This window comes from Schistocerca americana, chromosome 1 (assembly GCF_021461395.2).
Source record: "Schistocerca americana isolate TAMUIC-IGC-003095 chromosome 1, iqSchAmer2.1, whole genome shotgun sequence".
In the NCBI taxonomy this organism is placed as follows: Eukaryota; Metazoa; Arthropoda; class Insecta; order Orthoptera; family Acrididae; genus Schistocerca; species Schistocerca americana.
The window spans coordinates 887,285,659-887,309,092 of NC_060119.1; the positions used below are offsets into that span (position 1 = coordinate 887,285,659).

Here is a 23,434-nt window from a genome sequence, read left to right on the forward strand (position 1 = left end):
TGAAACCTACATATAAGTATAAAACCCACCCTCACGGATAAAATGTAAGACTGAAGCTGCTGTGGAGGCATTGTCGCCCAACACCGAAGGCAGGGTGCTGGGAAAGTTGAAAGTCTGCCTCAGAGCGGCTAAAAGTGGGCAGTCCAGCAAGGGGTGGACGACTGTCATTTGGGAGCCACAGCGACACTGAGGTGGGTCCTCACGACGGGGTAGGTAGCCATGCAGCCACGTATGGCCAATGCGGAGCCGGCAGAGGACAACTGATTCCCTGCGAGAGGCCTGCATGGAAGACTTCCACACACTCTTAGTCTCCTTAATGACACGCAGTTTGTTGTGCGTGCTGTTATGCCATTCCGTCTCCCAAAGCCGGAAAACTCTGCGGTGTAAGACAGAACGCAGGTCAGCTTCGGAGATGCCTATCTCCAGAAGCCCTACTATAGGTATAAACCCTTCCAGGCGATAGCAGTGTCATCTGGCGAGGAATGAGTGCTAATCAGATACAGGAACAGTGCATGTAATATCAGTGAGTGTGCTGTCCGTGTGTGAAATGGAGAAGGCGCGATCTATCTGAGTTTGACCGAGGAAGCACCGTGATGGCCCGGAGGCTCGGCACGAGCATTTCGGAAACTGCAGACTTATCGGTTGTTCGAGGAGTGCTTTGGAGAGTGTCTTCAGCACATGGCGAAACCAAGGTGAAATCACGTCCAGACGTCGTGGAATTGGGCGGCAGTCCCTCATTACAGATGTCGGACGTCACAGACTAGGGTGATTGGTAAAACATGACAGGAGCGAACTGTGGCGGAACTAACATCAGACTTTGATGCTGGGCAGAGTAAAAGTGTGTCTGAACACACAGTCCACCGAACACTCCTAACTATGAGCCTCCGCAGCCGACGACCCGTGCATGCGCCAATGTTAACACCACGACATGGGCAACTACGACTGAAATGGGCATGTGACCATCGGCAATGGATGTTCGCGGAGTGGCAGAGCGTTGCATGGCTTGATGAATCCCGATACTTTCTTCATCATGCCGATGGGACGGCTCGAATCCGTCGTCTTCCAGGGGAACAACTGCTTGACACCTGTACTGCAGGACGGTGACAAACTGGCGGCGGCTCCATTACGTTCTGGGAAACATTCACGTGGGCATCCATGGGTCTACTGGAGCTCGTGCAAGGCACCATGACGGCCAAGGAGTATCGCACACTGGTTACTGACCACGACGCCCCTTCATGAGAATCATGTTTCCCAACGGCAGTAGCATTTTTCAGCAAGATAATGCGCCATGTCACAAGATCAGGAGTGTGATAGGGTGCTTCGAGAAACACAGCAGCGAGCTCCAGGTCTGAACCCGAATGAACACATCTACGGGACGTGACTGAATTTGGCAAAGAGCTCACAGTCCTCTGTCCCCCGGAATTTACGGGACTTAGGTGACTTGTGTGTGCTGATGTGGTGCCAACTCCCTCCAGCGGCCTACCAAGGCATCATTGCTTCCATACCACGACCGCGTCGTCACTGATATCCGTGCCGAAGGTGGACATGCCGGCCGTTAGCTAAGTGGTCGTGATGTTCTGGCTGATCAGTGTAGAGCCAGTCATGTTATGACATGATAAGGTATGCTATGGCACGTCTCGACTAGCAAGTCATGACTTCTACATCCTAGAAAATCCATCACGAATCAAAGAATCTAGCGGACGCGAAAACTGTACTGGATAAACCCTGGAGCAGGTAAACGAAACAGAATAGAAGCAGTTCATCATCTACGTGAAGAACTGAACGACAGGTGAAATTCTTTCAAATATTAGAGGAAGATAACGGATATGTTTTATTCTATATCCTCACAGCAATTGCTCATTCAATTTTGATCTGGTCGACCATCAGTGGAACTTCTAGTTCAAACAGTGAAGTAGGTTGCACACAAGGTCAATGTAAATGAACGGAGAAACTGAATTTTTCGAAAATGATACTACAAAGGACTTCACGAAAAGTAATAAAACAGATATTGCTCTATTAACTAGACATATTATACACAAATCTGAGAGAAAAGCTTTTAATATAAGTGGTGGCACTGTTGTTACTGAATAATGTGAAGCCATTCACAGCAGTATACCAAGGACCCAGTTCATTTTGATCAATTAAGTGAACATTTCATTTATTTTTGTCGCTCGGATTTTGTTGTTCTTGATGAAAGATACTTCTTCCCAGGCAGCATACACTCAGCAATTCACCCATTGACTACCGTGTGGATATATCACTCCTACCAAATTTTGTTAATGTACTAGCTGAGGTACTCTGTATTGCCTAGGATTTATTTATTCCCATTTTCTATTAGTCCATCTCCTCCTCCTGGCCATCTCACCCCCCCCCCCTCTCTCTCTCTCTCTCTCTCTCTCTCTCTCTCTCTCTCTCTCTCTCTGCAAGGCCGTGACTGTCCGTATGCGTGCTGCCTGCAACGCGTTCCGATACTACCCACACAACACACCAGTCCTGCAGGAAATCAACTGGACTGGCGGTTTTCTGCGTACTTCACAGTAAGGAATATCATTTTTTCGCCCTCTCCCACGCATCCATGGAAGATAGGTGTTCTTACCTCCCACAACGCGTTTTCGAGATGTGCATGGAAAGTTTGGCTGAAATCGAAGTTTAGGAGGAGAGGTGGAACGAATATACATGTATACATATACAGGGTGTTACAAAAAGGTACGGCCAAAGTTTCAGGAAACATTCCTCACACACAAATAAAGAAAAGATGTTATGTGGACATGTGTCCGGAAACGCTTAATTTCCATGTTAGAGCTCATTTTAGTTTCGTCAGTATATTCTTCCACCTACGCTCAATGGAGCACGTTATCATGATTTCATACGGGATACTCTACCTGTGCTGCTAGAACATGTGCCTTTACAAGTACGACACAACATGTGGTTCATGCACGATGGAGCTCTTGCACATTTCAGTCGAAGTGTTCGTACGTTTCTCTACAACAGATTCGGTGACCAATGGATTGATAGAGGCGGGCCAATTCCATGGCCTCCACGCTCTCCTAACCTCAACCCTCTTGACTTTCATTTATGGGGGCATTTCAACGCAACCCCGGTACCAAATGTAGAGACTCTTCGTGCCCGTGTTGTGGACGGCTGTGATACAATACGCTGTTCTCCAGGGCTGCATCAGCGCATCAGGGATTCCATGCGACGGAGGGTGGGTGCACGTATCCTCGCTAACGGAGGACATTTTGAACATTTCCTGTAACAAAGTGTTTGAAGTCACGCTGGTACGTTCTGTTGCTGTGTGTTTCCATTCCATGATTAATGTGATTTGAAGAGAAGTAATAAAATGAGCTCTAATATGGAAAGTAAGCGTTTCCGGACGCATGTCCACATAACATATTTTCTTTCTTTGTGTGTGAGGAATGTTTCCGGGAAGTTTGGCCGTACCTTTTTGTAACACCCTGTATACATACATACTTACATTTTTCTAATAGGTTTAGGAGCAGATGTGGAACGAACATACATACATACATACATTTTTCTAATATACAGAGGTAGACGTTAAGAGTCACGTCTGTAAATTCTTCCAAGTGTGAGCGAACGCTCGCAAAGTCGCATAGTACATAGGACTGGCAGAAAGCAGACTAGCCAACATTATAGTGTCAACACACAAAGGGGAAACTGTTTCGCTCGCAGCAGTCACCCCTGCTGTGCGATAAAATGTATGCAATGCCAGGGAGGCAATCGAGACGACACAGAACGTGTAGTGAGGACTCGAGTTTGAGAATCACTCTAACCGAGGTTGGAATTTACTAGATGTTAAGAAAGCAATAGTGGAAAATGAAACAATACGACAGTATATGGCTTAGTATAAACAAGTGATCGTAGAAAATGATCAGCCGTTAGCAGCCATCGCAGGACAGAGACGGAAGGTGTACCAAGACGCCCGGAGTGCAGCAGGACAGACTCTAAACGACAGAACTAAGTGCTATGCAACAGCAAGCACTCTGCAAAGAACTCTGTTCAATTTAGGAGAGCAACTTTGGAACTCAGAACACTTTGTATTTTGATAAAACCTTCTACGTACCCCTCACCTTTCCTAAGTAACTGAGGAAGTCTTTTAACCCTTCTAACTTACTTCAGCGTTGCAAAAGCAGTCATAAAATTAACTGTCGTTGAAGTCTTGTCTGCAACTAACGGAGACACGAGACATACACCGTCACATAGGAAGTGATAAGTGCCAACAGATCTTTGTCATCCATGCACTTCTGTGTGGAAATCTATAGTAGCTCACGCTAACTTTTTTGCAGGATCAGTAGGTTTCTTTTTTTGGCAACTTATACCTAGCGACAACTTTCCTGCGGGTAGTCACATTTTTTAAACGGATAGGAGGCTCGATAAGATCTATTGATAATATTATTTGCAGCAACACCACTGCCAAAAAGTTTCAACTTCTGTTCTTGTTTCTAACAAACAGATTATCGCATGTATCTAGTCGCGGTTTGCGTTCTTCACTGACGTTCGAGGTCGACAAGTTAGTGGTCTCCCTACTGGCGTAAAGGGCCCACTGTATATTATTTCATGTTTACCATGCGAATGGTCACAAATGAAAATGAAGCAGACTCATGACAAGACAAGAAATTTGAGTGGTTAAAAATGTCTAACTACAGTAATCAATGGGTAACCGTTCATCCGCGCCACTATTGTTGATAATCAAGCAAACGTCTCAACACAATAGTCTCAAATTGCATTTAAAACATTTTTGAGATAACGTCAATGAACTGGAGATCTCTTCCAGCGCTGTGGATCACACAAATGGTTGTTCCCAAAGTTAAAAGTCCATCATAACGATGCTTTTCCATGTCGGCAACATTTCCGAGTGGCCGCCTCGATAGCTGAGTGGTCAGCGCGACAGAATGCCGTGCAAAGGGGCCTGGGTTCGATTCCGGCTGGGTCGGAGATTTTCTCCGCTCAGGGACTGGGTGTTGTGTTGTCTTCATCATCATATCATCCCCATCGACACGAAGGTCGCCGAAGGGACATCACCTAAAAAGACTTGCACCAGGCGACCGGACTACCCGACGGGAGGTCCTAGCCACACGATATTCATTTTATTTCCGAGTGTCCACCACACAATAAGAGTCGGAGACCACCCAACTCATTCCAGCTATTTAGTTACAGAAGGCTGATTAAGTACGCAATTCCCTTCGTGTGAGTCGCATTATGACCACAGTCACTTTTCACAAACAAGCAGAAACGGCATTTCCCGCTTGTATCGCAACTTCCGTTGCTTCACGATATACAAAAACTTACATAATCTTGTAACATGCACTTGCAATTGAGTGTATTCCCATCGAGACTTTCTGTAACATCCTATAGACTGACCAGTGATAACGTCTGCGTCTTACTGTCTTAGGTAAGCCACAGTACAAGATAAAAATGACCAGTCAGTTTCACTTCAGGATAAATTCATGTACTTGTGCTGTTGTTTACCTTCTTCCACCTCAATAAAAAAAAATTGAAGATTCTGTGTTGTTAGTTAACACTATGTGTTCCGTGGACTAAAACGAGGATATATACCTGCAGCACGGAGCAACCGGGCAAGAAGAGAATCGGAGGATTTGAGATGTGGAGTTATAGTCGGATACTAAAAATTAAGTAGAAAGTTAATGTAAGAAATGTAATTTTCCGTGGGGAAACTAAAGTGTAGAAAACTTATCTAAGGGCATCGTGGGATGATATCCATGACAAAATAGGGAGCCGTAGTGGGCATAATCCGTTCTGGAAAATAGACATTCGAATATATCCAACAAGCAGTCGAGTACGTTGGACCTAAGTGCCACTCTGAGATGAAGAGGCAGGCTCAGGAGAACACATCGCGGAAGCCAGCATGATAAGTAAATACACTGGTGCCCAGAATTAAAGCAATAGACGGAAATTTTGTAAGGTTGCTTTTATTTTGCCACAAAACGCCATAAACAGGTAACAGTAAATTAGAAACAATGTAGAAACTTTAGAACGTAAACAACTGCAGCATGCATAACGATATACATTTTTTTTTCAACTTAACGCATTTGCACACACATTTCAACAAGTGGTTAATCTGCTCACTGTATGGTGGGACCCCTTTGGCAGCAACAGAGGTCTGACAACGACGGGACAGGCTGCGAATGTCATCAGCCTCACGTTGAGGCAACAACGCCCTGCTCCTGCAGAGCTGCTCGCAGTGTTGGAGAGTGGTTTGTAGACGATGATGATGATGATGTGATGCAAGTCATCTGCCTAGTGCATCCCGGACACGCTCTATGGGATTCAAATCTGGAGAGCGAGCAGGCCACGCCATGCGTGCAATATCTTCAGTTTCCAAGAAAACACCAAACACTCGTGCTGTATAAGGCTGAGCATTATCATCCATCAATACGCAGTCTGGGCCACAGCACCTCGCAACAATCGCAAATGAGGTCCCAAGATACGTGACAGCAGTTAAACCTTGTTGTTTCATCCATACAATTTCATGAAGAGGTGTTCACGTGGCGAACATAATCCCTGCCCACAACATTAGGGATCCTCCTCGATACCGGTCTCATTCCACAATGTTTGCATTCTGAAATCGTGTTCCACGTTCCCTCCAGATGCGAATCCATCGCGAATCACTCTTCGGACTAAATCGAGGCTAATCCATGAAAAACAAGATCGGCCTACTGTTCGACCGCCAACGTAGCGTGTTGATGACTCCACTCTAGACGTTCCCTTTTATGAAGACGCGTCAGAAGTAGACATACAACAGGTCTCCGACAACAAAGGCCACCCCTCCGAAGCCTTCTGCACACCGTTTGCCTCGATAAAACACGTCCAGTGGATGCTGCGAGCTCAAATGTCAATTGTTTTGCAGTACTTAGGCGGTACTGTCGTGCCCTTACAGCCAAATAAAGGTTCTCTCTTTCTGAACTCACACGTAGTCGGCCCTGCCTTGGTTTCGTTCACACTAAGCCATCGGACCACATCAGTTTACGACTGTCCTGCTTCCCTTCTTTCTATGGGCTTCCCTCACAGAGAGTCTGATAGGCATCTTTTCTGTGCCATACTCCACCGTCTGTGACTGTGTATACAGCGATTGTGGATTTAGGGCTTCCCGGCAAACACTAACTCGTTTCATAGGTGCCCTGACATCATCGTTGGCATGGTTGTCCGTTGACCGGAATGCAATTTTCAAAAATGGTCCAAATGGCTCTGAGCACTATGGGACTTAGCATCTGTGGTCATCAGTCCCCTAGAACTAAGAACTACTTAAATCTAACTAACCTAAGGACATCACACACATCTATGCCGGAGGCAGGATTCGAACCTGCGACCTTAGCGGTCACGCGGTTCCAGACTGAAGCGCCTAGAACCGCACGACCACACCGGCCGGCGAATGCAATTTTCATTGCAGAACAAGATCATACGGACATCTGGTTGACAGTTTTGTAAGATTATATCGTAAATTAAACACAGGACGGGGAAATAATGATTTGTTGCTTTAACTTTGGACACCAGTGTAAACAAAATAAATAAATAAATAAATAAAATACACTGATGTGACAAAAGTCATGGGATACCTGCTATTTTGTGTCGGACCTCCTTTTGCCCGGCACAGTGCAGCAACTCGACGTTGCATAGTCTCACCAAGTTATTGGACGACCCCTGCAGAAATACTGAGCCATGTTGACTCTATAACTGTCTATAATTGTGAAAGTGTTAACGATGCACGAACAGGCCTCTTGATTATGTCCCAAAAATGTTCGATGGGATTCATGCCAGGCCATCTAGGTGGCTAAATCATTCGCTCAAACTTCGCTTGGAACCAGTCGCGAATAATTGTGGTCCACTGACGTGACATCATTCTTTGGGAACATGAAGCGCATGAATAGTCACAAATGGTCTCCAAGTAGCCGATCATAACCATTTTTTGGCAATGATGGGTTCTGTTGAACCAGGGTATCAATTCCATTCCATGTGAACACATCGCCCCCACACCATTATGGAGCCACGACCAGCCTGCACAATGCCTTGTTGACAACTTTGGTCCATGGCTTCGTGAGGTCTGCGCCACACTCTAACCCCACTATCAGCTCTTACCAACTGAAATCTGACTAGGGCTGGATTTTGCAGTCCTCCAGGGTCTAATCGACATGGTTACGAGCCCAGAAGACGAGCTGCAGGCGATGTCGTGCTGTTAGCGAAGACATTCGCGTCAGTCGTCTGCTGCTACAGAGTATTAACACCACATTTCGCCGCGCTGTTCTAACGGATACGTTCATCGTACATCCCACATTGATTTCTGCGGTTATTTCACGCAGTGTTGCTTGTGTGTTAGCACTGACAACTCTACGCAAACGCTGCTGCTCTCGTTCGTGAAGTGAAGGTCGTCGACTATTGTGTTGCCCGTGGTGAGAGATATTGCCTGAAATTTGGTATTCTCGGTACACTCTTGACTCTGACTCTTGACACTGTGGATCTCAGAATACTGAAATCCCTAACGATTTCCGTAATGGAATATCCCGTGCGTCTAGCTTCAACTACCATTCTGCTTACAAAGTCTGTTACTTCCCGTCGTGCGGCCATAATCACGTCGGAAACCTTTCCACATGAATCATTTGAGTACGGATGACAGCTGTGCCAATGTACTGCCCTTTTGCACCTTGTGTACACGATACTACTGCGATTTGCATATGTGCATATCACTACTACTTGACTTTGTCACCTCAGTGTGGTATAGGACGTAGGACAGACCATCATTCTTCCTCAGGTAATTGCATTCACCCCCCTGCGCTGGACGGGCATCAGAAAACGAAGCAGACAATTGAGGAGAGGCGCGAGGGAGGGCGTGGGCTGGCAGTCGCAGCCCGCAAACAAGTTTCGCAACGTGGCGCGAGTATGCGCATGCGCCGCCGCCGCCATCCCCACCACCCCAGGCTGGCTAAGCAGCGAACAACAAATGCAATCTCTTTCGTAATAGCGTGCGCCCGCTCTAAGCGGCAGCTGGTGGCGTCCCCACGAGTCCAGCTCTGCTACCAACTAAGTGGCTACGGTTCCCGGCTGGACTTTGGTTTTACGTAGACATTTACCTTAATAGTGTTGTCAGTTATTCTCAGCTCACGAGAGCATTTTTTTCCCTCTAGAAAATCTGGCTAGCTGGAAGTTCTCTGAATACCCGAAAGTTACACGCAGCAACGAATAGAAGTGCGGGGAGATGCTGGGTAGAAACTTTAAATTAAAGTGGCAGATCTGGACTTAACTCAAATCCACTAGTTTTTCTTCTCTAATACAAGCCTCCAGCAGAACAAACGCATGTTACTCATCAAATACCTAATGCGTAATTCTTTGTCCAAGACGTGTAAAACTTAAAAGCAAGTATTTTGATATACCCTTAAACTACAAACTAAAAATTACATTAGTACGGAAAGGAGATTGAAATAAATCAGTAACGCAGTGAAACATTTGGGTTTAAATAAGTTGTCGCGTCGGTAGAGATGGACAACTGCAAGAAGAGAAAGGTCGAGGGATGTCAAACTACTGGAGCCCGCTGCTGTAAAGAAAAGAAGAATTCAATAAGGGAGTACGCTCTCAATTGTATGAGTGTAAAAGACGTCAAAAGAATGATGTCCAAGAACTTGTAGCAGAGACGAGAGCTGGCGAGCAGAAGATGCACGCCAGATACCTTGAGACGGCTATGGTACACTGCGGGCAATGATTTATTATATCGTCACGAACTACATACGCTGGTGTAGCTAAGTGAGCAGGTAGGAAATATAGGCTACCCACTACGCAAGTGACAGATGGTCGTACCCTATGGTCAGGGAGTGTTGAAAAGCGATGAAAATAGGCTGAGCTGTCCTTGGGGATGACACATGGAAGGGAGTACCGTATCAGATTTGGCGCCAAAATGCTTAACTTCTAGTATTAATATTCAATGTTGTACTACGAATGGATATTTCCTTTAATTAAAAGTGAGCCTCGGGCAACATATGTACGCAATAAAATACTGCCATCCAGATAGTGAAAGTGTCAAGATCACGTGTGCTTTGTCTTCAGAAAATAACCTGAAGTCTTATTCTGAATCGTGCTACGATTTGAACAGAAGATATATGGAAAGAAATTACTCCATTATTTTGTGAATATTAGGGTGCTTCAAAGGTTATAATCTGATTCCGCGATCGTCACAGTGATTAATCGAGATTTTATTGTGGCATTGTAATAGGCACTTCAAAATTCACTATCTTCAAATTGCACGTTAGGAGCCGCGGCCTACGGAGAAGAATTTAAGAGGAGATGATGATGGTGATGACTGTAAATATAAAGTGACTCAACTACGCGCTTATTAGTCCCTCAATCATCTCTTGGTATCGGAAGAAATAGGTACGAGCCATTCTTTTTGTTCCTCTAGTTGTTTAATAGTAATAAAACAATCTGCATCTACATCTACACTCTGCAAGCACCTCGCAGTGTGTGACAGAGAGTACCTTGTGTATCACTATCATTTGCCCCCTTTCCCGTTCCGGTCGCGAACAGTTCGCGGAAAGAACGATTGCCGGCAAGCCTCCGTTTGGGGCTCGAATCCCTGATCTTCATGGTCTTCTCGCGCATTGTAAGTAGGAGAGCAATATATTTGTTGACTCTTCTACAACGTATGCTGTTGGAACTTTATCTATAAACCACAAAGTGATGCAGAATGTCTTCCTTACAGCGTCTGCCGCTGCAGTTGGTTGATTATCTCTGTGACGCTTTCTCGCTTACTAAATGACCCTGCATTGAAACACGCCGCTTTTCTTTGGAATTTCCTCAAAATAAAATACAAATCAGGTAGTTCAATAGAACTGGAAAGATATATTACAGTTATTTCAATCTAATCTCGTACGTCTGCTGAGCATGCAAAATATCGGTCAAAAACTGAGTGCAGTTTTTGTATACGCTGCGGTGTATAAAGTAGCAGACGCTCGACAAAACAAGGGCGATGAAAACACAGAAAATTTGTGATTTAGGTAATGAGTAATGACTGAGAATGAAATACCGAGACGAACACAGCGACACCTTCTACCGAAATGGGTCTGACACAGCAGAGTATTTAAGACAAATATCCTAAGGCAGGATGGCTACCATTCTATCACCAACAGACGAACAACAGGACAGCTAATGCTGATAAAGTAACGCTGTGTAGTTATAAGAACAGTGACGTCATTTTCCTGTGTCGTATGTATTACTTCTCAACGGTGTCTTTTTTTATCGGTAAGCTATGTCTCCCATATTACTTAAAATTTAATGACTGAGACATCGTTTTCAAGATTTCGTTCACCGCTAATGACGAAAAATACACAGATAGTTTAAAGTAACTGTTTTCGTAAAAACTTTATTTTGAAAACACTTTATAAAAAACAGTGTAGAAGGCGCCATCTACTGACAATCAGCTTCACAAACATGAAGGACAGCTGTTTCAGCTGTCTAGATTTTTTACATATACGTGGCCGATCATGCAGTTTCGGTTATACCCGGCGATTTAAAGAATTTACAAAGTGCCATCCATCGACAATCTAATTTTACTATTATGCACGAGAGCATTGCAGTTGGTTACTTTCTTTGAGCAAGCGTTGTGTATTGCGCGAAAATGATAAGGAAACAGTGTCCAGTAAAAGTAGCCTTGGCGATGGCCATTAATAAAGCAAAAGGTCAGACCACTCGGAGGACAGGAATGTATTTGCCAGAACCTGTAGGTTTTTCACGAGTTCGCACTGTCAGTGTTACCTGTGTTTAAAGCTAATCTGATAAAGGCAATATCTGCTTTTTATATGCTTCTCAGTTAACGCTATTGTATACAATGATATCGATTTTTTACAGCGACACTAATATTGGTCCCGACGATTCAAAATGTAATACCTTTTATTTACTTATTTATCCATTGCTATATTACCTATATGTGCGATCAGGATAGGGTGCAAATTGCCGGCCGCGGTGGCCGTGCGGTTCTGGCGCTGCAGTCCGGAACCGCGGGACTGCTACGGTCGCAGGTTCGAATCCTGCCTCGGGCATGGGTGTGTGTGATGTCCTTAGGTTAGTTAGGTTTAAGTAGTTCTAAGTTATAGGGGACTTATGACCTAAGATGTTGAGTCCCATAGTGCTCAGAGCCATTTGAACCATTTTTTAGGGTGCAAATTATTTGCGCGGGTCACCTAGTATTATTTGTTTTCTTTCTCAAAACCGATGGCTTATCGATATTTAGGCTTGGGACGAAATATTTACGTGGTTGTATCAGAAGACTTGAACCAATGATCGATTTCCTATTTATTTTGTGTCCGCCCCCGGTAGCTGAGTGGTAGCCGGCACGGTAGCTCAGCGTGTTCGGTCAGAGGGCCAGCTGCCCTCTGTAATAAAAAAACTGAGTTCATGGATCAACAACGAACTGAAACGGGTGTCTTTCGACGTCCGTCTAGAACAGATACAACGAACGAAAACGAACAAAATGAGATAAAAAAAGTGGTCAGCGCGACGGACTGTCAATCATAAGGGCTCGGGTTCGATTCCCGGCTGGGCCGGAGATTTTCTCCGCTCAGGGACTGGGTGTTGTGTTGTCCTAATCATCATCATTTCATCCCCATTGACGCGTAAGTCGCAGAAGTGGCGTCAAATCGAAAGACTTGCACCAGGCGAGCGGTCTACCCGACCGGAGGGCCTCGTGACATGACATTATTATTATTATTATTATTATTATTGTTGTTGTTATTATTATTATTATTTCTTTTGTAAATTAGCGTTTGAGAAAAGCGAAAAAAAGGATTTTAACTGGTCAAAGTTGTACGCAATCTGCGGCCGTAATCACTGAATTTTAATTCTGCAGAAATTACTGACAGGAAAACAGATAAAATGTTAATTTTAGTTACGCATACTGTCTTTCTACGTAACTGTGAACATAAATTGGCTCGGTCGTTCAGTGGGTAAGCGTAAGGCTGCATATCCCATAGGTCCCGAGGTAAATTCCCAGTCGACATTACCATTTTTTCAGTTACCTCTTCTATCACTTCTGGCAGTGATCTCTGCTTGTGAAGAATGCCAAACTTCACAGTGGTTCGGAGATAAGCCTTACGTCTGTCTGTAACTGGCCGAATAAGTTAGTGGAAGGTCTCAGAAAGACAAGGGTAAACCATATCCAATAGAATCAAAGCTCATAAAGGACTACGCTGTACGAACCAACCTTAATCTTTACGACAGCTTTACCACCCTATAAATAAGTACGGTTAATTCTTATCTTGATTGAGGTGCAAGGCATGCAATTATCACAATGTATCGATAAAATCCTTTAATCAAAGAAACGAATGTCTATTGTTAACATTACAATTTTATTTTCAGAAATAAAGAGCGCTGAAGAGTTTAGGGTTCGTTTTTCCATAGATCGACTGAGGAAGGCGCTCTTCTCAACTGTGCTTTGCACTGTTTTGCAAACTCGCTCCCCGATCCAATGAACGTTCAGTTAAATCTCTGTTTAGGAGACAGCGAAGCGACGCCGCGCGGCCTGCAGCCGGTGCGGCCGCGCTGCCGGAAGCCGGCCCCGCTAGCTCTGCGGAGTCTCAGGCGCGCCAAGCCGCTCCAAAATAACGCGCCCGGCACGCACCACCGTGTCCTCAGCACTGCCGCCTGCTTCAGCCCAACTGGAGTCATTTGATTTTGTCTCATTTCTAGCAGATGTGTCAAACAGTTCCGTGGATTCCTTTTTACTACTACAACTCCCATTACTGGTTATAATATTGTTACTACATCATTAAGTAAACTATGGTGCAAAATGTATTGTACACGTAAAACTCTGGTTCGATGTAAGAGAACGTCTGGAGGCCAAAGCTGATCACATTACATAAACGTTCAAAATACACTTATTACTCATCGTCGACTACTCTGAGAACTGTGCATGAACATGGTGGCGTAAAAAAGCTATTAGAAAGTGATTGTCCACTGTGACTTTATCGTATGTTGTAAATGAGTTTCGTTGTGATACTGTCGTATTGTAACTCTGAAAATTATATAGCTCGTTAACATGGTCTCAGTTCACTTTTCCGAATGGAAGCACGAACATTGCAACTACGTTTCTTTATCGCAAAGACGTTTTACTTAAATTCTGGGCATATTGTTATGGTGAGAAGTGCACTCAACAGCACATCTGATCCAAGAACAGCAACACCATCCGGAATGACCATTCTCCGTGATATTACAGTACTGATAGGAAGTCCAACAGTGATGACAAGTTTTAAGCATCCTCTAATACGCATTTTGTGTAAAATTTCCACTCTCTTTTTTTCAAGTTGATGGGACGTTTTGAAAAAACTGGATCCCTACATGACTCAGGGAGGGGCCATTCAAGGCGAACAACCTCAGCTGAAACCCTCGAGAACGTGGAACGAGTGCGAATTCCATTCAACGTGGAGACCACTATATCAAAAGACGTTCTGCACAGCAACTCAGAATGTCACGACTGTCTTTCCTGAGGATAACGAAACAGAAATTAAATATTTTCCCTTACAAAATTCAACAATGCCGATCTTCGATGGACAATGATGTGGAGCAGTGATATTCTTTTCAAATGATTTGACAGGGGCCTTTGAAAATGGAACAGTCGTTAAGGCTCAGGTTTAGTGAGAGGCATGCTTCCATCTCCGCGAGAACGTCGACCAACAGAACTGACTCCACTGGGGTACTGTTCAGCTACACGTTCAAGCTTCAAGCTGCTGGACATTATGTGAACTGGCCCCCTTATAGTCCCGACCTCAACCCTTATGATTATTTCTTTTGGGATTATCTAAAGGATAGAGTCATCGAAGATGTACCTGAAACACCCCAGTACCTTCGCGTACAGCAATTTCCATAAATATCCGAGTAGTCGAAAGTGATGATCTTCGGCAATTCATCACGGAATTCAGTTCATGACTCTGCACAGTTGTTGCTGCAAAAGGAAAGCACTTGACTATTAAATTTCAGGTTTTTTGCTGTAGCATGAATATGATAAGAACCTATCATTCCATATTATGTTGTTGTAGACAGAAACTTTGTAACAGTTATTTTGCGCCACCAAGTAATTTTAACATGATTTAAACACCAAGTAATTTTAACATGATTTAAACATGATTTAAACAACAACAGACGAACTCTATCCTGACAGACAGCTCTTCCGTAACGTAAAAGTATTACACGGTCCAGTCACATTAACGTGACCACTGCCTATGTTCGACGTCGACGTGCAATAATCACTCACAGACACGTGCGGCAGCACTAGCTGTGGAGTCTGCATAAAACCTGTCGGTGGAAGGCGGAAGACAGTGCACTCATTATAATGCGGAAACGGAGCGATTTATCTGACGCCCAACACGCAATGATCATTGGCTTTCTGGCCAACGGTGGAAACATTTCTGAAACGACTAAGTTTGCGTGATGCCGTGGTTAAAGAATACCGTGCATGGCGTAACGGCACTATCAAAAGCCGCTGCCGAGTTAACTGTGGTGCTTCACGGGCCGTAGATGACGGGGGAGAATGACGGCTGCGGGGATGGGTACGGGCGAATAGACGTGCAGCTGTTGAGCCACTGACCGCCTAGATGAACCAATGGACTACTAACAGTGTCTCCTCAATGACTGTTCAGCGACTGTTGCTCCGTATGGGGTCCCCCAGCAGACGCCTGCTTCATGTACACTTGCTGACTACTGTTCATCTGCAACGAAAACTGGAATTTGCACACAAATAACACAGCTGGACGTCCGCTAAGTGGCGACAGATTGTCTTTGCAGATTAATCAAGTTTTATGCTCCATCGGAGTGAAACGTCTGAAAGCAAACACCCTGCAATTACCATCGCAAGGATATACGCTGGTGGAAGGAGCTTTAGTCGGGGGAATGTTTTCGTGAGATTCCCTGGGTGACTTGGTCATTCTGGAAGGCACAATGGACCAACACGAAATATCCATCTGTCCTTGGGAACCATGAAAACCCCACATGCAGCTTGTTTTTCCTCAGCATGATGACGTTTACCAATAGGAGAATGCAACGTGTCACACACCTATCAGTGCCAGTGATGCGTTTATGGTCTTAGAGCACTAGGTTGAGTTTACGAACTCCAATGGCCGCCAAACTATCCCGCTTTAAACGACCTGGCCCCATGGTTCTTCAACCGAGAAACCTAGCTCAGCTGGGCACAGCAGTGAAGCCGGCATGCCTCCATACACCTGCCTGTATCTTCCAGAACCTCATTCACCTCTTCCTGTTCGACTCGCAGCGGTCCGCGCTGAAAAGATGGGGATTGGCAGGAGGTCACTTCAGTGTGACTGCAGTATTTCTTAGAGAACCTCACTACACAATATCGTTCCACCACCCTACTGTAGGAAATTTAAAGTTTCTGTGCCTTTTACTCAATCATTCCCCCGCATGTCCGTGTGAAACTGCAAATGACGATGCAGTAGTCTGATCTCAACAAATATTCCTGAGCAGCCATACGATTAAATAAATAAAGTGACATAATAACTGTGTAACATTTCCTTAGACTTAGTCTAGTAAGTATCTCAAAGTTCAGAGAGATGATTTATGAGGGTAGTACGATGAATGCACCTTTTGGTACAAATTGGGAAACCAGATGTTTACTAAAAATACACATGTTTAGAAAACTAAGTGTAACGTGCTTATTTTTCTCAGAATCTCCGGTCCTTAAATCAGTTACCAAAAACATCATCTTACAGTTGAAGACGGCATTATTTAAATAATTTTATTACTTACTGTTTACACTAACTACAATAAATCTCAAAAGTGGTACAACTTATGCAACTCTCCCCCACAAATATTGATCACAGTGAAACCCAACGGGCGTGATTTAACATTGAAACATTCATCGAGCGGAGTGGCCATGTGTGACAGCGATCAATGCACAAACAGTCCACCCCTTCGTCCTGGCATGTGTCTGTCTACGAAATCACGGAAGATTATGAAGCAGTGGCAATCGCCAGTGATGTAATTTATCTGATGTACATTTAGTACGTAGTAACTTTAACATCAGAAACTCCATACATCTTTGCCAACTCTGGCCGGTCGCCGTAGATGTTTATACCTAGGTATGCAAAAGTAGAACAGTGGATTATGTGGGTGGTTCCACTTACACGCCAGAATCTGCGCCACACTAGTTGTCCTCTACCCTACTAAATATTCTTTATACGGTCGTATGCAAAAAACTTACTCCAATCTATTCAGAAGGGGAACTTGTCGAAACTTACCAATAAAGACGTAATGAATATATGGTCTCAGCTCATAGATATCTCTCAAAGAAATAAATACTTTTATTTGTCTGAATAAAGTCACTCACAGGAATCTACAACAACGAAATAGTGCATCATCTTGGAAATACCTCCAAATACTGGCCACCGTGACCAAACGTTCGCCAAGAGCTTTTAGTGACATTTGGGCACCACTAATTATCGCGAAGTACAAGTTTGTAACATGCCTGACGAAAATTCGTTGCTATAAAGGAACTGAAGCTTGAAGAGAAAGATACATTTTAGGCCATAGCAACTATGATTTCTGGGCCGGCCGGTGTGGCCGTGCGGTTCTAGGCGCGTCAGTCTGGAGCCGAGTGACCGCTACGGTCGCAGGTTCGAATCCTGCCTCGGGCATGGATGTGTGTGTTGTCCTTAGGTTAGTTAGGTTTAAGTAGTTCTAAGTTCTAGGGGACTGATGACCACAGATGTTGAGTCCCATAGTGCTCAGAGCCATTTGAACCATTTTTTTAATGATTTCTGGGACAATACGTACCTTATACCACGTAAATTTTAGGTGGAAAGGGGGAAGGGGGGGGGGGGGGAGTGAAGGGAAGGGAAGAATGATATCAGCTGCATCGGGAATTTATGCAGAGTCATCGGCGACGACTAAAAATGTGTTTCGGACTGGGACTCGTACATGGGATGTCCTGTTTAGTAGTCAAATGCACGACTATCTCGGTATGTTGCCAGGCCAACTCACATTCACTCCTAGCGCCACTTATCTGCAGCCACATCCGTGTACTCCATGCTCGCTAATTTTAGATTTCCACTGGAAGTCGAACGTAAATGTTCATCTGCACTGGCGGCTATGGATTCATTACCCGTAGAGGCAAGTCGATTATATGAATCCATAGTACCTGTTCCTTCAGACACGTCCGAAGGAACAGACATCACGCACTCATATACACCGATCAGCCAGAACTTCATGACCGCCTACCTAATAGCAGATGTGTCCACCTTTGGCACGGGTAAAAGCGGCGACGCGTCGTGGCATGGAAGCAATTATGCCTTGGTAGGTCGCTGGAAGGAGTTGACACCACATCCGCACTCACAGCTCATCTAATTACCGTGTATTCCGGGGAGGGTGGCGAAGAGCTCTGACGCCACATTCAATCGCATTAAAAATTTATTAGATCGGGCTCAGATCTGGCTAGTTGGCGGGGTTAACACCTCGACAAGAACTCCAAGCGTGTTCCACGACCATTTCATCAGACTCCTGGCCTTGTGAAATGGCGCATTATCTTGTTGAAAAATGCTACTGCCGTTGGAAACGTGATCGTCGTGAAGGGGTGTACGTGACATCCAACCAGTGTACGATACTACTTGGTCGTCATATGCCTTGCACGAGCTCCACTACATCCGTGGATGCTCAAGTGAATGTTCCCCAGAGCATAATGGAGCCACCGCCAGCTTGTCTTCGTCCTGCAGTACAAGTGTCGAGGAGCTGTTACCTGGAAGACGACGGATTCACGCCCTCCCCTCGGCATGATGAAGAAGGTATGGGGATTCATCAGACCGTGCAACGCTCTGCCACTGTGCCAACATCCAGCGCCGACGGTCACGTACCCACAGTTGACGATATCGTGGTGTTAACATGGGCACATGCATGTGTCATCGGTTTCGGAGGCCCATCGTTAGGAGTGTTCGGTGGACTGTGTGTAAAGACACAGTTGTACTCTGCCAAGCATTAAAGTCTATTGCTAGTTCCACCACAGTTCGCCACCTGTCCTGTTTTACCAGTCTCCCCAGCCTACATACGACGTTCGACACCTGTAACGATGGGTGGCCACCCAACCGCACGACATCTGGACTTGGTTTCACCTTGGTTCCGCCACGTGCTGACGACACTCACGATAGCACTTCTTGTACACCCGAAAAGTCGTGTAGTTTCCGGAATGCTTGTGCCGAGCCTTCAGTCAATCACAATTTGTCCTCGGTCGGACAGACCGTGTGCCTTGCTCATTCGACACACAGACAGCAGGCTCACTGATACTACATGCAACTTGTGTGTGTGTGACGAGCAGTCATTCCTCGCCCCCTCGCCCCATGACGCTGCTACGGTCTGAAAGCTTATAGATATAATAGGTCGGTGGTCACAATGTTCTGGCTGATCAGTGCATAACTGAGCAAGTTTTCTGAGTAAAACGTCTGTCGACGTACTGAAGAACCCCTTGTAGTGCCAGTTAGTGAACATAATGGCTCGCATCTTAATTACAAGTAGGTTGTCTTTTCTTCGATTTCCTTCTTCCTTTTACAAGAAGAATTAACTGAGTTAATACTGGTTCAAACTCCTGTGCTATATTATATTACAGGACGTCGCTGCCGTAATACTGACTACACAAAACTGATGTGTGTACGATCGATTATCAATCGTAATACGATGTTCTGCCAAAGACTACGAGAAACGACACATTTTTGTGCCGAAACTAAATACAAATTTTCAATACTTCTAACGTGAGAAACTTTCATAGTGTAGGATGGAAAACTTACGATTTAACGCACTATCTGCGACGAAGCCTTCATTGTATGATTATATGATAGCGGAACAAACAATGGTAGCAATTACTTCTGTAAAATATCTGGGAGTATGCGTGCGGAACGATTTGAAGTGGAATGATCAAATAAAATTAATTGTTGGTAAGGCGGGTGCCAGGTTGAGATTTATTGGGAGAGTCCTTAGAAGATGTAGTCCAACAAAGGAGGTAGCTTACAAAACACTCGTTCGACCTATACTTGAGTATTGCTCATCAGTGTGGGATCTGCACCAGGTCGGGTTGACAGAGGAGATAGAGAAGATCCAAAGAAGAGCGGCGCGTTTCGTCACAGGGTTATGGTAAGCGCGATAGCGTTACGGAGATGTTTAGCAAATTCAAGTGGCAGACTCTGCAAGAGAGGCGCTCTGCATCGCGGTATAGCTTGCTGTCCAAGTTTCGAGAGGGTGCGTTTCTAGATGAGGTATCGAATATATTGCTTCCCGCTACTTACACCTCCCGAGGAGATCACGAATGTAAGATTAGAGAGATTAGAGCGCGCACGGAGGCTTTCCGGCAGTCGTTCTTCCCGCGAACCATACGCGACTGTAACAGGATAGGGAGGTCATGACGGTGGCGCGTAGAGTGCCCTCCGCCACACAACGTTGGGTAGTTTGCGGAGTATAAATGTAGATGTAGAAGCCGTTAGAGATGAAGGGCGAGTTCGGATACGGCAAGAGCGAGGTAGCGCAGTAGTTAGCACACTGGGTTAGCACTGTTCAGATTCACGTCCCTAAATCGATTAAGGTAGAGACTGGGATGGTTTCTTTGAAAGGGCATTGTCGATTTCCTTCCCTGTGCTTCCTGAAAGCGAACTTGTGCTCCGTCTGTAATGACCTCGATGTCGACGGAAATTTCTAATGTTCCTTCCTCCGGATACAACGGATTCTGAAGAAACTCGATCGTCTTCTTTTCGAAGAAATCATCGCGTAGCCAAACGTGGTATTGAACAGCGCTCCGCCCGACTGCTAGAACTGTTGCTCTACATAGCGTCCCGTCGCGCTCAGCAGGCCGTGTCGGTGGCGTACGCAGGTGGTGAGCAGCGGCGAGTCGGCCGGGACCGGGGGCTCGTGGGAGCGCTTCGCGTCGGCTGCCGGGGCGTGGCCATCCGCGGCTCGGCCCACATCCGGTGGCTGCGTATCAACGAGCGCCGGCTCGCTTTACGCCTGCGTCCGTCCTCGCATTCCGCAGTCATCATCTCTCTCTGCCGTCATCAGCGACCTGCAGCAACAGCGCCATGGCACTCTCTACCCTTCTTCACTTTCCTTGTAGCTGCACCGAGTTTAGGTCGCACCTCAATTTCTTGCTAACAGTGGGTAATCTATTGCTACAATATTGTCCAAACACCAGGAAAAGAAATATTGTACTTCCAAATTAAGCAGCTTACTTTTTTAGCTACTAATCTTTGTGGATCAGTTGGGTTTACACTCATAAAACTAATATTTACAATTTTTCACAAACTATACCATTTCCCCGGAAGTAGAATGGTGAAAACGCTGGGTCTTAGTAGATGAAGGTTAGAAACGACGTATCGAAAATGTGGCATAAAAGGTAACATATTCGGTATGTGCTCAGAAGCTATCCAAAGTCAGAAGTGAGGAATAATAAATAGGCTATAATACCTATTAAACATGTATTAGCACCTAACTTTCCGTGTGTTTCTCTGCAAAAATGGTTCAAATGGCTCTGAGCACTATGGGACTTAACTGCTCAGATCATCAGTCCCCTAGAACTTAGAACTAATTAAACCTAACTAACCTAAGGACATCACACACATCCATGCCCGAGGCAGGATTCGAACCTGCGACCGTAGCTGTCGCGCAGTTCCAGACTGTAGCGCCTAGAACCGCTGCGAGCATAGATATCAGACAGCTGCGAATGGCACGACTAACTGGTAGTGGGCGTGAAATATGGGTGTGGTCAATCAAGTTGCACTGCCAGCCACATATGCCGTGCAGGAATCGCGAAAAAAAATCAGCATTTAAGCGATAGTGACAAGATTGTGTCACAGATGAAACGTGACATACACAGTATAAAGCAGCGGACGAAGGAGTAAAGCCTGGGGGAACCGCGGTACTGCACTCTTTATGTACCTTTTAACGAGAGAGAGAGAGAGAGAGAGAGAGAGAGAGAGAGATTGAAGATATATGTAAGAACTGGGGAATAATTTCGACGACGTTTTTAATCATACATATGCTCTTTATATCATATACTCTTACAAATGGACGATCAGGCTAGTTAATTTCCGATTTAGATTAGTCTTAGGTACGTTATAGAGGAACCAATTCTTAGTACCTGACTTGCGACTTTTCATGCGTCGTCTCCTATGTTCAGAAAAAGTCAGTGTTCAAGTTCCATGCATATCGCCTATACCTGTGACGTTACTCATGTTTCAGTTAAGCGAGCGTAGCTCAGTGGTTAAGGTTCACGGCTGTCAAACTGCCGGTACGGTTTTAAATGAAGCTTTTACTGATCCTACTTTTCTTCCAGTTCCACCGCACATAACATCATGAAATAGTACATAGCATGCAAAATTTTTCAAAAATCATCATTTTCGCCGTAGTAATTTCATTAGTAATTGACACAGGATTGGAAAATCCTAATCTCCATAGTGGTGGCCGGGAATCTTAGCTGCTGGTCTACGATCCCTTGGTTGAAAAATGACGACCATAAAGGATGTAGGAGGTATGCAGGAGTTTTTAGTATGGATTTTCTCGGAAACTAAGGGTTGTGGCATGAAAAGGAGCTAGCCAGATTTTCAGGACAGGTTCCTCTACAACATAGCTAAGATTCATCAAATGCGTTATTGCCAGGTCTGATGGTCCCCTGGTTAGTCCAAATCGGTTATTAGCATAACAACAAAGCAAGAAAGACCCCAAAAGAATTCCACGCTCATTAGGTCACAGGCAGTGTTTAGCGGGACGCAGTCACGAAGGAATTCCCATAAAGAATCAGTGTTAAAACGACGAAATTTGAGGTACACTTTCTGAAGTAACTGTTAGAGATTAAAATCCGAAAGCCGGCCGTTGTGACCGAGGGTTCTAGGCGCTTCATTCCGTAACCGCGCGACTGCTACGGTCGCAGGTTCGAATCCTGCTTCGGACATGGATGTGTGTGATGTCCTTAGGTCAGTCAGGTTTACTGACAGATGTTAAGTCCCATAGGTCTCAGAGCGATTTGAAAACCCTAAAATTTTAGAGAACACAGATGAAACACGATCCTCAAATCACAATAAAAATGGATTACTGTATTTTATATATGATACGAATAATGCATTTTTGGTTCTAAGAGGAAAAAAAAGTTATCACTTATTAAGACACTTTTAAATTAGTTGTTGGTGTCATTATAGGTCCCCCTTTTTCACCAGATTAATCATTGTTCTGCTAACAAAAGAAACAAAGTTTGATGTCTACATCAGTCTTAATTTTTGAGAAAAGTGTAGCACGATATCAAAAAATGTAGTTCTGAGTGGAACTGTTTAGAAGCATTACATACAAGAAACTAAAGAACATTAGCACACAGACACATTTTAAAAACGTTTCATGACTATGATGTGGCTCAGCTTCATCCTCTGTGTCTCCTTTTCTTTAATCTTCTGGC

The 23,434-nt window shown here is 44.8% G+C and overlaps 1 protein-coding gene across 3 annotated transcripts in view; it reads right to left on the bottom strand.

Moving 5' to 3' along the window:
* The window catches only part of LOC124614399 (transcriptional coactivator YAP1), a 353,914-nt gene that overhangs the window by 101,031 nt on the left and 229,449 nt on the right, over positions 1–23,434 (bottom strand). The gene's annotated exons all lie outside the window — the stretch shown is intronic.